Source organism: Antechinus flavipes, chromosome 1 (assembly GCF_016432865.1).
Source record: "Antechinus flavipes isolate AdamAnt ecotype Samford, QLD, Australia chromosome 1, AdamAnt_v2, whole genome shotgun sequence".
NCBI lineage: Eukaryota > Metazoa > Chordata > Mammalia > Dasyuromorphia > Dasyuridae > Antechinus > Antechinus flavipes.
This window is the reverse complement of record NC_067398.1, coordinates 40,473,746-40,490,169: the sequence shown is the minus strand read 5'-3', so window position 1 is coordinate 40,490,169 and position 16,424 is coordinate 40,473,746. Positions and strand designations below refer to the sequence as shown.

The following is a 16,424-nucleotide window of genomic DNA, read 5'->3' as shown; positions in this document are numbered from 1 at the left end:
GCACCTCATATATACATATACATACATATATATATATCAAAATACATTAAGACAGTTTTCAAAGTATCAAACAATATCAAGAGCAGTAATATAAATCAAGTCCATGGATCTCAGCCTAAGAACCCTTAGTCAAAAGATGTTCTTTGAGATGCCTTTCAATTCAAAATTGAAATATCTTCTTATACCCCAAAGCAAGTATTCTGTCTTATACACATTGAGCCCTTTGTTAAGGGCCCTTAATAGCCCTTTGTTGAAATGAATTCAATATAATCAATTCCCTCAAAATCGTTATCAATTTTCATCTCTTTTTCATCCAGTGTAACAAATAACTGAACCACTTAAAATGCACTGGTATTTTGGCCTTCCATTAACATTTAGCAAGCAAAAAAATCATCAAAGTACACATGCATTAATTAAACCATTTTTCTTGATGGCAAACATCTTAGAAAAACCTAGATTGCATACTGCTGTTTAGCTAAATAGTTTTAGATTACTAAATATTTTTCCATCAACAAATTTTTCCATGCATTTTTTTTCTCCATGAGACTTCAAGTGTAAGCAAACATTGCTTAGAATACAAAAGGGTTTTATGAAAGCCTCTAGATTGTCAGACTCTTTGTGTGTACGTGTGTGTGTGTGTGTGTGTGTGTGTGTGTGTGTGGTGGTACTGAATGATCTTCTGTCAGCTAGATCTGGACCTTGTGTAGAGGAAAAAAGTACCTGAGATCCAAGTTCAAATGTCAGTTCTGTTGTTTACTAGCTTGGACAAATCATCTGCTTCTTTGGGCTTAGGTTTCTTCATGTGTAAAAGAAGCAGATTGAATCAGATAGTGTCTCAAGTTCCTTCTATTTCTAAAATCTTTTTTTATGATTCAGCTTAAGTGACCTCAAATAACTCTCTAAGGATACCTTCCATCTACCTGGCATTTATCTTGTATTTTCTGCTATCTAAATCTATCTCTATAATCTTCATATCTATCTCTATCAATTGACAGATAGACTATTTTCCCATTAGAATATAATCTTCTGGCTGGGACTGGTGAGATCTTTGTGTTTTGTTCTGTTTTTTATTTTCTTATTATTTCATTTTTTCTTCCAATCACTTAGCTAGCATGGGTATGTAGCAGACAGATAAATGCTTATTAATTGATAGATTGATTAATGATAAGTGAGCCAAAGAGGACATGCTAAAAGAAAAGTATAAAATAAGAAGATATATTCTGTGTACTGAATTTGGAAACAATGCCATTTCTTTCTTACCAACAAAATCCAGCAGCAAGAGATAGAAAGAGAAATCCCATTTAAAATAACTGTAGATAATATAAAATATTTGAGAATCTACTTGCCAAGACAAAGTCAGGAACTGTATGAAAACAATTACAAAGCACTTTTCACACAAATAAAGTCAGATCTAAACAAGTGAAAGAATATCAAGTTCTTACAGATAGGCCAAGCTAATATAATAAAAATGACAATTCTACCTAAATTAATCTACTTATTCAGTGCCATACCAATCAAACTGCCCAAAATTATAGAGCTAGAAAAAATAATAACAAAATTCATCTGGGAGAACAAAAGATCAAGAATTTCAAGGGAATTAAGGGGAAAAATGCAAAGGAAGGTAACTTAGCTATACTAGATCTAAAATTATATTATAAAGCAGTGACATCAAAACATTTTGAAACTGGCTAAGAAATAGAGTAGGGATCAGTGGAATAGGTTAGATTAACAAGACAAAATAGTCAATTGGCAAACCCAAAGACTCCAGCTTCTGGGATAAGAACTCCATATTTGACAAAAACTGCTGGAAACAATTCCACTGAGATAGGAAAAAAGTGAAAGTGGTATGAAGTTCAAAGGGTTCATATAACTAGAGGGTAAGAGTAAGAAAGGCAGGGTTAGGAAAAAACCAAATCCAAGTCATTTGATACAGTCTGATCAGTCATCTAGTGGCTGAAAATCAACTTGGAAAATTATTTTCTCATCACATTCCCTAGCTCTTGTTTAGGTGGGGATATATCAGTATTTCAGGGATTAACTTGTGGATATGTGGATCTAGGGTAGTCTTTCTGGGAACAACAACAACAACTGAAGTAGAAGAGAAAAGAGTTTGAGAAAGGATGCCAAGGGAGAAGACTTATAGCTATTGCTAAGTGAAAAGTTTCTGAGGAAAGTAGATAGTATTCATTCATAGTTTACTTAATTCCTGGCTTTGGACCAAAGGAGATCAGTCTGGGGAGGGAATAAATAGGTAAAAAGGAAGCTGAAAAGGGGAAGAAGGGAACTGTAACAGATAGAATGCTGAAAACAACAGAGGGGCTTGAATTCATCTGAGGCTTTGTTTGCCTGTGAATCCATGGAAAGGTGTGCAGAGGAAGAATGCTCTGGTACCCCAGAGAATTCTTTGGCTACAGAAGATGCTTTGCTGTTGGGAAATAAATAGTTTGATGTGAATGGAAACTCTCAAAATGGTACCATGGCTAACTTAGTTATCTTCAAGGCAGTGTAAAGGTTGTGGGATTAGAGATTCAGAGGGAGAAGGGACCTTAAAGGTCACTCCTAGTCTGACCTCATTTCTCAGAAGAGAATTGAGGTTCAGAGAGATAAAATGATTTTTCAGCAGGTAGTCACCCACGTAGTAGCATCAGGATTAAAATCAAGGTCCCTGGACACTGAATCTTATTTCTTTTCCCAAATGACCACACATTGGTCATAGCAGATTTATGTACAGAGATATATTCTGCTATCCAGTATGTGATATGACTGGACAGGATGGGACCTAAGATATCTTCCCAGCACTAAAATTCTATAATGCTTTACAGAATTCTATTTAAATATAATTTGCACTTAAATAAGCAAAGTGATATTCATATGAACTGTCTTCTAGGACACCACAATGACTTCATTATCTATCACTCAGCATTATAATAATGCCCTAAAATGGGAGTCTACCTGTAATCCACATGGTACTTCTTCAGCTATTTTTATTTTATAAATACAGTTAAAAGTGACTAAACGCATGAGTCATCATTGTTGCTAGGAAAACACAGACAAGATTGACATCTGAAGAAAGAATAGTTTGCTTTCGAAGGATATTTTAATACCCTTTAACAGTTTTCAATTCTTTCTTTGCTAAGGTTTCTACTTATATTTTCTCGAGGGACTGTCAGATTGACAAATTAACTGAATTAGGCTGTACTTGAAGGAGATTATAGAAAGATGAGGGTCCATTTTCTTAGGAAGCCTCATGAAGATTTAGCATGTGTAAGTTCAATAGGAGTTTTTAATAGGGTTCGTTGAAAGGGTTTGCAACATGACAAACTTTGGAGTCATATCCAACTTCCCAAGTTAAAGAAAAAAATGACAATTTATCGAAAGAAGAGGGTAAAGCATGCTTTATTGGCATGTTTTATTAGTCACTGCCTCTTAGGGAATCCATTCTAACAACTGGGAGGATAATACATAGATTTAGAGATGGAAGAGATCTTAAAAATAATCAAAGCAACCTTTTTCTCCTCTTGTAATTTTACAAATGAGAAAACCAGTTCACAGTTTAAGGGCATGTTTATGGCTATGTGTTATTGACTAAGGAGGTAGGTTATGAACTCAATTCTTCATGTCTCCAAGTCTAGCAGACTAACCATTATACCATAAACTCTGAAAATTAAAGATTCAGTAAATTTAAGCCATATCTCTGTCCTAGTGTGATTCCTTCTGAAAACAGAAGAGATATTATGAATATCTTCTTCAAAACCTTTGAAATCTGAGATAACTTTCAGATTAAATATAATTGGAAAAATATAGATGTAGCTATGTATAAGTAGACATTTAATCTTTGTTTCTTTATTCCTACCATCTATTTATCTGTCTGTTTGTCTGTCTATCTATTTATCTATCTCCCCTGCCTCTAAAGGAATATTACATATATATATGTATATATATATGTATATATATATATATATATATATATATATATATATATATATATATATATATGAAAAGTTCTGCACTGGAATCAGGGGAGACAGATTAAAATATTATCTCTAACACTACCTCTATGACCAAAAGCAGTTAATCTCATAGGTATTCACTTTTCTACAAAATATGGATAATGTTATGGTAATATCTACTTCATGCTCTTAGCATGAGGGTCAAAGGAGAAAATGAATGTAAGAATATTTTAGAGACTTTAAAATAGGATATAACTGTCTATTTTTAGGCAGCTAGGAGGTGGGGATGCAGTGTCACCAGAACATACTCATACATCACTCACACTCTCACTGAGACCTATCAGTTATTAGTAACTTGAATAGCTAAGAATTCAGAGCATCAGTCTCCCCTGGACCACAAATCAAGGTATTAGCCCAGGAAATAAAAAGTCTGGATAGACAAAAAAAAGAAAGCATAACTACAAGATATAGGCAGCACATGACTTTCATTAGTATCTTATTTTTCTGTGGTATGCACACAATAGATTGTAGTAGAAACAGCAATGGCTCCCTCATGAGATCCAAGTCCATCCTAGATCTGATACTGACCATATGATGTAGATTGTTATATCATCTCTGCGGGTTCTTTGATTCTTACATTCAAATTATCCTTTTATAGCGCTTTTTAGGGAGAGGGTACTCCATGAATTATAGAGCATTATATACTTATGAACTATTATAAAGAGTCTGCTGATAAACATTTAACAACTGACTTTCAAAACTGCATGTAAAACACACTTTAAAATTTAATCTGCATTATTAATGTTCTTTCCATCAATTTCTTAAGTCTGCTTTAGATAATCAACAAATCAATAAATCAGGCTCTATTCAAAGCCTTTGCTAATCTCTGAGGTGACAATGTTTAATTTGAAATTTTAACAATTGGCTCTGGGATCCAATTTCAGTTGGATACCTCAGGTTATGGACCCATTATCTGGACGATGAGGGGTCTAGGATAGAACAGTACTTCAGTCTGATTCCTTTAGTGGTTCTATCATTTTCACTTCTGGATGGGAAAGTTGGCCTCCTGACTGCATGACTTTAGGTGGAGACATGGTTTATGCCTTGAAAGATATCAGCTGATTCTAATCCTGTCCCTTTACTTTCAAGTGCTGGAGGTTTATCCACAACTTTGTGGGGGCCTACTAATTTTTCTGGTTCTATTGTTAGTTAGTATTTTTACTGGGATATGAGCCCGAGAAGCCTTTTACTTGAGCTTCTTATAAAATCAATGCTGGAATTCCCTCTTATACCAACATTATCTTATTCTTATTGTAATAAATACCACTGAAAATCCAAATATTGTCTGAAATTAAAAAGGAAAAAAAATAAAATCTTAATAATCAAGCATAGGGATTTTAATCAGTGTTTGCATTAAGAGCCTAGTTCAAGTGGAGCATCACATAAGAGCAAATGGTACAGAATGAATGCTAATATATTTATATATAGAGGCTAATACATTTTTCATTTAACTACAGAGTGGATGATAATACATTTGTGTAGTGAAACTAATACATTTTTCATTACTTAAATGCATAGTAGATGGTTGTAGAGTTACTAATGAATTTACATGAGATCTTCCAAAGTACTTGGAAACCATTTAAATCATTTTCAAACCACTATGCTCACCTCTTACCCCAAAGCACTGATTGTAAGGGAGAGAATATCATTGTATAGAGCACGTCAGCATATCTTAATCTACAACATCAACAATATCTCAAACTCCTGGCACTCAGAAGTAGAGAAGTCATTCTTTTACTGTACTTCTTTATTCCAAGTGTCTCATTTCTCCCTTTCTCTTCTTGACAACAGATCGAGCATTCTCTCTCTCTCTGTCTCTCTGTCTTTTTTTTTTTTTTTAAACCAGGAGACAGACTTAGAGGTCAGAAGCTAAAGCCCAAGTGAGTCTCTGTATTAACCCCATGCCAGCTAGACTGTGAAAGTATCATAGCTAGTCTCCTGGAGATGGTTAGATTTTACAGAGACCCCTGCTATTCCTCAGAGGACAGTGAAGTTCTTCTCCTGGTTTTTATGACTATATTATTGCTGCTAATAAAATACACACATAAGTGCTGTTCAGGAAACTCCCTACATAATTAAAAGTAGTATCATATGAGGTTCTGGATTTTCCCATTGCACTTAAAATTAGACCCTAAATCTGACCTGGATATAGGAAGTAAGAAATTAATGATTATTAATTACAAAGTCACATCAATTGAAATTTGTATTCTTCTCTAAAGCTAGGCAGTGATATACAGATACACACTGAATTGTGTGATGCAAAGAAAATAGCTTTGGTGCCAAAGAACTTAGGTTTAAACAATGATTTACCACTTCCTGTCTCATTTTAGATAAAACTTTTCTAGAAATCAGTTCCTCATCTTAAAATGAAGGAGCTGGGATACATGATCTCCAGGGAAGATCTATTCCAGCTTCAGATTTATCATCCTAAGATCTGGTTTTGAATCCTGGCTCTACATGCAAGACCTCTCATATCCTCATATATATATACCTAATTTGTAAAATGGGGTTAGCAATAATAGCCTACTGTATCACCCTGTTGTTATAAGGAAACAATTCTGAAAATTTAAAATCACTATATCTTCACTTTTTGATCTCATGAATTCTCATCAATTTAATCATCATCTCTATGCTGATAATTTTCAAATCTACTTATACAGCCCTGATCTCTTTGCTGACCTCCAATGTCATGTCTCCTATTTCCTCTAGCTTTATCAAACTGGATGCCCTATAGTTACCTTAAATTCAACCACCTTAAAACCAAATTAATTACCTCTTCCCTTGAACTTTCTCCACTTCTAAATTCCCCTCTGCTGTCAAGAGACCATCATCTTTCCAGTTCCATAGGCTTACAACCTAAGTGTCACCCTTGACTTCTCACAATCTCTAATTTTACTCACTTATATCCAATCTGTTTTCAAAGCCTATCAATTTTGCCTTTCTAACATGTCTAAAAATGCCCCTTTCTCCCCTCTGATATTCCAACCATATGAGTGCAAGCTTTCATCTTCTCCTGCCCAGGTTATTTCAATAGTCTGCTGGTGGTTCTGTCAGCCTCAGAACTCTTCCCCCAATCTAATCCATCTTCCATTTTGCCAAGTAAATAATTTTTCTAAAGTAAATGTCTTATATCACAGTCTCTCCACCACACACACTTAATAAAATTTAGTGGCTTCCTGTTATCTCCAAACTCTAATACAAAATTCTCTATTTGGTTTTCAAAGCCTTTCAAAATCTAGTCCCTTTTTCTTTCTTTCCTCTCTTCCACTCGAGCCCCTTATTTTTTACTCCATACTCTTAGCTGTGTGCTTCTTGCCTCATTGACACTGGCCACTTTGCTGTTTCATGAAAAGTGTACACCATTTTTTCCCTTCAGAAATTTTTCTGACTGTGCCTTATGCCTGGAATATTCTCCCTTCTCATCTCTGACTCATGGCTTCCCTAGCTTATTTCAAGTTCTACTTAAAATACTATCTTTCATAGGAAGCTATTCCTAATCCCCCTTAATTCAAAATCCCTTCCCTCTTTATTATTTTCTATTTATTTGTATATATGTTTTTTTACTTATTGTGATCCCCCCTTTTCTTTGTGTCCCCATAATTTAGCGCAGTTCCTAGCACATATTGTGCTTTTATTAAACATTTACTGACTAATATAAATCAAGGACCTAGTATACATTATAACCACAAACTCCTATTCCAATTCTTCTACTCAAATATTCATCCATTAATTTACTCAACAAGTGCCTACTAGGCATAAGGCACTGTCCGAGGTATTGAGGATTCAAAAAGGATAAAAATAAAAACAGACTTTTCCCTGAAATAAATTATATTCTATGGGGGGTGGGGGTGGGGGTTGGCATATACACAAACATAGAAAATATGAACAAAATAAAGATGAGCTAATATTTGAGGGGGCAGGGCACTAGTACTAGGCAAAGGGATGAAGAAAGATTTCATGTAGGAAACATGTTTTGAGCTGATATTTGAAGGCAACTAAGGATTTTAAAAAGTAGGGCTAAAAGAGGAATGGATTATAAGATGAATTTAGCCTATATAAAGATACAGAGGCACACTATCAAAATAAATGAAAAGAATGAAAAATCATTTAAGTGATTATTATGTGCAAAACACTGGGGATAAAAATAGAAAACTAAGCACCTTACTCTCAATGTGTGCACTTTCCAAGGAGACAGAGAACACATATAGGAGGATTGAGCTGCCATCCAGATGGAAAGAACTGAGGATCCTTAGGTTGCAGCAAAGCAGGTATAATGTATCTTCTTTAGTACTATCATCAACACCCCTGGATACCAACTGTCTACAGAGGAACAGAATGTGGATTTAAGACTCCAGGTGGAGAGCATTCATTTCTGGAAGGAAACTATAATAAAGGAGGTTTTTTCCATCTTGATCAGCATGAAATCTGGGGAATACTAGAAGCATTTAGGGAGGCATGGGCAATGGAAAAAGGGAGTAGAATAGTTTTAAATATGTGATGAAGAAACCCATATATTTGTACCCTTTTAACTAACATTTGAAGATCATTTCTGGCTGATTGATCAACCTAGTGAAATACATTGGCCATAGTCTATAATTGATGGCCTTGGGCTATTTAGTTTTCTATATATTATGTGTCATTCTAATGTAGCATGCCCTCCCTTCTTGTAGTACATGTGCACATCCTGCTAATCATTGGGGATTTTTTAAACATCTGCAGACTTCACTTGTAGAAGCATTTCACTAACTGCATACTGCTATTACATAATAAATGAAGCCACTCAAAACGAAATATTCATCATAATAACCCATAATACCATATGGATTTTAGCCTGAGAGTAACTACTCAGCATGTTTTCTTTCCCCCATCTTTAGATATTTCCTAACCTGGGTAGTTGAGCAGTCTCATATATATATACACACACACACACACACACACACACACACACATACACATATGTGTATATGCTATATGTATATACATGTATATAAACTAAAAGGAAAATACCAAGTACTTTCCATTAGAGCCACAGCTTTTAGATATCTTTAATGTAGTTTTTTTTTGTTCCAAACTGACGTTTTCTTTGGTAAATGAAATTCTTTCCAAGGAAATTCCTTTTACCAAGGCAAATTTACTCCTCTGAAACTTATATCCTTACAAGCTGTCTGGGAGTCACTGAGGGATCCCTAAGATCATAGATTTAAAACTAGAAAGTATTGTAGAACCTACTAAGTCCAAGAAGTTCATTTTACAAAGAGAATCCCTTTTTTTACCTATTATTTTATTTTTCCCAATTACATGTAAAGATAGGTTTTAACATCCATTTCTGTATAATTTTGAGTTCCAAAGTTTTTTCTCTTCCTTCTCCCCCAAAAAAACAGCAAGCAATCTGATATTAAGTGTACCACATGTTAAACATATTTCTAAATTAATCATGTTGTAAAAGGAGAATCAAACCAAAAGGAAAACCATGAGAAAGGAAAAAAGAACAACCCCAAAAGTAAATATAGCATTCTGTGCTCTGCATTCATTAACTATAGTTTCTTCTCCTTCCCCTCCTCGAATGTGTATAGTATTTTCCAGCATGGATTATTTGGAACTGTGTTGAATCACTGCATTATTGAGATCAAAGTTGATCATTATACAATGTTGCTGTTATTATGTACAATGTTCTCCTGGTAAAGGTTCTTAAAGCACAGATAAGATAAGTCATTTGCATGTGGTCACAGATGCCATTTGTGTTAAATTGGACTTAGTTTTCCCTATCTTTTAAGCTACCTTTCTACTCCTCCATGTTATATTACTACTTATAATAAAATAAGACGTCATTGTTAAGACTTCATTCTTGGAGAGAGGAGTAACCTTGCTCAGTAATGCTGTACCTAATGATCAACTGGGAATCCAATTTAGTTGGGATTTGGGGAATAATTTAACATAAACAGTCATTAACATTCATCTGAGTGACCAATAAAATGGAAGGGATAGAAGTGAAATTTATCTTCCTCTAAAGATTGATTTAAAGACTATTCAGATTCCTCTTTTGTTCCTGCCTTTTTTTTCTCATTTAAAAAAAGCCATTAACCAGTTGTTAATACAGTCAAATTTCATTTGACTTAAAACTTAAATATGACTTAAATTTTTACTCGACATAATGTAATAGTAGAAGTGTTTCCTAACTTCTAATCAAGTTCCAATTGTGTTTCTAAAAAGTACGTTGTCATTTTGCTTTAAAATACACACATGGTTTCCTATTGTTTGAACTAACAACAAATTTGTTTCCATGACAGTAGAGACATAGAATTACAGTATTCATTCTGTGCTATCTCCTAACATAGGCTAGGAATTTAAGATAGGCATCCAACAACAGAACTGATCCATGTTTCAAGTATATTGTACCACTAAAATAAAGTGCCATTAAACTGGATTTTTTTTAAAGACTAAAGGTTATCTTTAAAAACAGATCACACTCAACATTAGCTCAAAGGAAGATGAAAAAAAATCATAATCATGAGAGATGGCTAGGGGTGGGTTGGTAAATGTTTAGTTAATATACAGGATATACTTCTATGTTAAATCTGGATTACTAAAATTTTTTACTACTTTCTTAAGTCCATGGAACCAATAAAATAATAAATAATTCCTGATGTATAATATTTCCTGATTTTTGAGGTATAAATGCTCATACTGAAAATTTAACAATCAGCTCTGCAGAGCTAGTAAAAGTTGGTTCCAGCACACTGCTAGAAGTGAATATAGATTTCAAGCTGGAATGGAATTTAGAGCTCATCTAGTCCAATAACATAATTTAAATTCAAGGGAAGTGAGACCAGAAAATGAAGTGAGTAGGTCAAGATTATAGAAGGAGTACACAGCTGAAGATATAGTTGAATACAGATCCTTTGTGCTTTTTGATCATTATTTGTTTTTCCAAACATCCATACATGGTTGTTAATAAAAGTGTTACTTGTATTTTGCAAATGAGAAAAGCTCCAACTCAAAAAGGTTGATTGGATTTTTCAGAATCAATTACAGTGTCATGGCAGGTCTAAATTTCAAAACTAGGTCTTGTAATTAAACACCTAGCATCTTCTCCATGACATTAAATCTTTTGCATAGAAACCTAACAGTAAGAAGATACCTTGAAGATTAAGGGCAGGAGGCCCTATATTGAAATCTATCTCTGATGTTGGTTACTGATATGATATTGGGCAGGACACCTACACTTGCTATAGTTTTCTCTTCTTTAAAATGAAGGGGTTGAACCAGATGGCTTCTAAATCTAGGCCTTCTAGTTCTGTCTATGATTTACCCAGTACAATCTCCCACGTCTTAGTTTTATCTCTCTCTTTCATCTCTCATATGTAACTATTCACCAAGTTGAATCAAACTTTCCTCACCAAACTCTATTCCATCAATCTTCTCCTAAACTAGTCCTTATCAGCTCTTACCTCAATTAGTATCATTGTCTCCTAACCTATATTTTCTGAAAAGAAAGCCCCTGAACAAAATAAATAGACATAATTTGGCTTTACAATTATATCAGATTACTTTTGTGTTCTGAAAATTACTAAAAACATGGAAATTTTCATAACCAGATCATGAGGCAAAAGTCATGAATTAGGACTAGAGCTATGGATATTAAACAGGACCAAAAGATATCAGCTTCAAAATTTTCTGAGCACTTAAGTTCTCATAAATAGACTAAAGCTGTACACCTAGTAGATATTAGGAAAATGTAATGCTACTATGGGCTGGAACAAAGTACTTATAGATTTTCTGAGTTACTGGGTCACAGATTCATTGGTTCTGGGATAGGTAAGGTAATTCAGTGATCTCATTTAGGCATAAAATGTTCAATGTGAGGGTATTCATGTGTGGTGAAAGGTGGAAGAGCATATGGAAGATATATCCTTCATTTCAAACAGGGTTCATATTTTAGTTTGATTTCTAGGAAATAAACTATTCATTATAGATTAGCATTTGACCAAATTGAATTATTCCATTGTTGATAAGGAACAGAATAAAAATCCTATTCTGTATTCAGCTGGTTTTGATATAAAATTTAGGTGAAGAATTTCAGAACAATTTTATTCTCTGGCTATTTCCTTGACTTTCCTGTTTTGCCCAGTTCACTATGATCCCAGGAGACAGTTTCTTTGAAGAAGACAGATATTTCTGCCTACCAATCAGGCAAAGAAGTTAAGGGCTGAACAGTTAGAGGGAAAGAAGATTTCAGATCAGATTTTATTCCAATTTAGAATAAAAGTCCATCTGATTCTCATTTCACCAACACTGATAAATCAACTCAGTAGGGGGAAGCAGGGAAGGAGGGCAAAAGTTTTACTAAATCCTTGACTGCTGATGCCAATCAGAGAAATTTGAAAATCTTAACAGTTGCTTTGCTAGACAAAAACTGGTCCATAAAGCCATTGCATTCAATATGTAATAGAAAAATGCACTCATCATTTGAAGCCCTTTTAAAGAAACTATTTTTTTTTTCTGGATTTGGACTTGTGAAATGATTGGAAGCCTTTTTCTTTCTTATTTTGCAGTTCTCTTCATGGGCAAGCAGTCACTTCTACAAATTCTCTAAAATTCTACAAATGCTCTAAAAGCAGTATTAATTTCTTTTTTTTAAATTAAAGCTTTTTATTTACAAAGCTATGCATGGTGATTTTTCCAACATTGACCCTTGCGTAACCTTTTGTTCCAAATTTTCCCCTTCTCCCCTCCCCCCCACTGTCAGATAGTCCAAATACATGTTAAATATATTGAAATACACATTAGAAACAATAAAAGATCTAAACTTTTATCACCTGGCTGCGTTTTGAGAAGAAAAAGGTCACAACAATTGACTATTTTGTTCTGTGAAGCTAACCTATTCCAGTGATCAACTTCTCTATTTCTTACCCAGTACCAAATGGTTTTGATGTGCAGTCCTAATTTCTTCCCTGATCTTTTTCCTACTGAACCTGGATGTTCAGCATTTCAAATTGAATATGTCAAAAGTGAATTCTGTCCTGTGATACATTGTGCTTCTATTTTTTTTCCATTTCTGCCAATGAATACTAAAAACCTAGATTTAAAACTTAGTATCAGTAAAATCCAATTAGTTGTCTAGTACCATTGATTCTTTATATCTCTATTTTCTTTTCTACCTTCACTGAAAATAGGAGGTTGATGACTTCACTTTCTCTTCAATGCTTTCAAGCTTTCCCAGCAACCAATGGAGTAAAACAAGGCTGTGTGCTTCCTCCCATGCTTTTTAGCATGATGTTTTCAGTTATGTTGTTAAATGCCTTCAATGAGGACAAAAATGGTATTGAAGTTAGCTGCTGTACTCATGGCAAATTCTTCGACTTGAAAAAACTACAAGCTAAAAGTAAAGTGGAGGAAGTGTTGCATTTTTTTTTGTTGTTGTTGTTGTTGTTTACAGATGATGGTGCATTCAATGTAGTCTTTAAAGCTGAGATGCAACAAAGTATGGATCGATTCTCTGCTGCTTGTGCTAATTTTGGTCTAACAACACCAAGAAAACATACATGTTCTATACACTAGCATTGTACCATCCATAAGTGAAGCCATTGGTTATACCAAATGGAGAAGTTTTTAAGTCTGTGGGCAAATTTTTTTACTTTGGTTGTATGCTTTTCAGAGCTATTCCCCATTGACAATGAGGTTGACATACATGTAGCCAGAGTTAGCTCAGTGTTTGGGAGTTTCTGAAGGAAAGTATTGGAGAGGAGAAGTATTAGACTGACTACCAAACAGAAGATCAATAGAGCTATTGCCCTGATGCCATTGTTGTGTATCTATGAAACCTGAACAGTATACCAGTGCCATGCCAGGAAATTGCTTCCATTTGAATTGTCTTAGGAAGTTTCTGAAGATCACCTGACAAAATAAGAAACCAGACACTGAAGTCATATTTTCGAACTAAACTGTTGAACATTCAAACTCTGATGCAGAGAATACAACTGTATTGGGCTGATCACACTGTTCAAATGTCAAATGGAAACTTGCCAAAAAAAACTACTCACGCATGGCAAGTGCTCACAAGGTGGTCAGAAAAAAGCTATACAAGGACACTCTAAAGATCTCTCTTGAGAACGTTTGAATTTATTTATGACATGAGAAACATTAGCACAAGACCACCTACCATGACATGCTTTCATCAGAGAATAGGTTGTGCTCTATGAGCAAAGCAGAATTGAATTAGTTCAGAACAAACAAGAGATGTTCAAAGTTAGAGAATCCATCCTAAATATTCATAGGAACTATTTCTGTTCTACTAGTAGCAGTGCATTCTAGATTTGTATTGGTCAGATTAGTCACAATTGGGCACACACCTTGACTAACAGAGAAATATCATTTTGGTCCTCTTTGAGAATGAAGGACAACTACATTACATCCTGCATTATTTTGATAGATTCCTAATAAATTAAATAAATAAATTTCTCTGACTCCAGCCTCTTCTCTCTTTATTATATCCTTCACATAGCTGCAAAAGTAATTTTTCTAATGCTCAGAACAAATCACATTCTGTCCCTGGTTCTTATCTTTAGAAACTACACCTTGCCTTTCCATTCACATAAAAACACTTTAAATTGACACTTAAGGGTTTCCACAACTGGATTTCATCTCAGTCCCCCTTCTTTGACAGCACTCTTTTTGCTTATGTAATGCTATAGACAAACTGTTCTTAGGGATTTAAATACAGGATAATCCATGACTAACACAAATGAACTCTTTGGCCTACAATATGTTTACCTATTGACATCCATTATCTCAAGTGTGGACTTAAAAGAATTCTATGACTTAGGCAACTTTGAGATAATCTCCAACCCTTTGCAGATGAGAAGACAAAGGATAAGAGAGAAAAAGGGGCTTGAGTTGGTTTACACAAGCTAATCAATGCCAATCCTGGAATTCAAAGTCAGGGCATTTGTCCCCACACTGAGCATTACCTTCCTGAAAGGACAGGGAGAGACTACAGAGCAGGAGTTTGGGACTCCATGCATTTGTCTTTCTTTGATGCTTAACAGCCTGATAGCTACACATATAGGATTAATATTTGAGCATCAGAAAGTGATAGTTTTATAACTGGAAGGAGCCATGTGGCGTTATCTACTAACGGGATGCTTAACCATGGATTCATGGATTGGTTTCTTTTTATATTTGTTTTCTCCTGCAATGTCTGCATTTGCAAACCTTATTCTGAGAGCAGTTGTCAAGATTTCACCAGACTTTCAAAGAGAGCCATTCTCATAAAAATAGACACATATATGTAATTTTAAGGACATTCTACAGGTGAGAGAGTTGAGGAAAAGAGAGAGTGAATTCTTCAGACTTGCACAAGTAGCATATTGCAGACCCTGTGGTGGAATCCCAGTGCTCTGATTAAAAAAAAAAGGAGATTCCTATCCGTAATGTCATCATGTTTAAAAGATTCAAACATTTTACATAAAAGCAAGCTGTAACAATAGCTGTTTAGTGTGCTACAGTCAGAATCAGATATTCAGAAAAATGATAATGTAAATAACTATGTGCTAGAACAGTTGGAGAAATGAAAGATGCATGGAATGTAAGGTGAGTGTGTGGAAAGTATATAGAAGGGGAGAGAATGGAAGGATTTTGGAAAAACCAAAACAAAACAACTTAGTGTTATCCTAAGACACAAACTACGCTGGCATTCAGCCAACTCTGACAATGAAAAATCCAATAGACATTTGATTTAATGTCAATCTGCCCTTGAAGAGTGTCAGCTGGAGAGTGGAAAGAATTTGTCTCAGAAGCCAAAAGACCTAGGTACTTTTTCTGCCTCTACTCTTCCTAGTCACACAATCTAACTAAGGCATTAAACCTCCGGGGACTTCGGTTTCCTCATTTTGAAATGAGAATAAGACAACCTGTCCTAATTTCTTGTAGAGAGAGGATCAAATGTAGTCAGAGTCTATTAGAGCTCCAAACAGACTTTAAGGATGTGATTTAAGCTTCTCATTTTACAGATAAAGAAACTGAGGCTTATAGAAATTACTTAGTTTTACCAGGTTATGGAAGTACTATTATACTATGTGAAAAATGTTTTGAAAATTATAAATCCCTAAAATAATGATCAATTAAAGATAGAAATAAATAATAGGCTAAAGATTGAATTCCCACTGCATAAATGAAATTTTATGTACATAATTTAGGTATCTAAGGAGGAGATATAAATGCATATTTTATTTAATCCCAGTAGAGGCAAAATAAGAATGAATAGAAAGCTGACATTGAAGCCAAAAAGAATAAAAGATTGAGTTCCACTTCTGATACTTGGAGACTGTGAGACATTAACAGCTAGTTCTCTATATTAAAGAATATTTCTCAGGGTGCATTGGTATAACAACAACAGCAATAATAATAAATAACTAG

General features: G+C 34.5%; 1 protein-coding gene across 2 annotated transcripts in view; it reads right to left on the bottom strand.

Moving 5' to 3' along the window:
- The window catches only part of LOC127551357 (contactin-4), a 703,767-nt gene that overhangs the window by 468,248 nt on the left and 219,095 nt on the right, over positions 1-16,424 (bottom strand). The gene's annotated exons all lie outside the window — the stretch shown is intronic.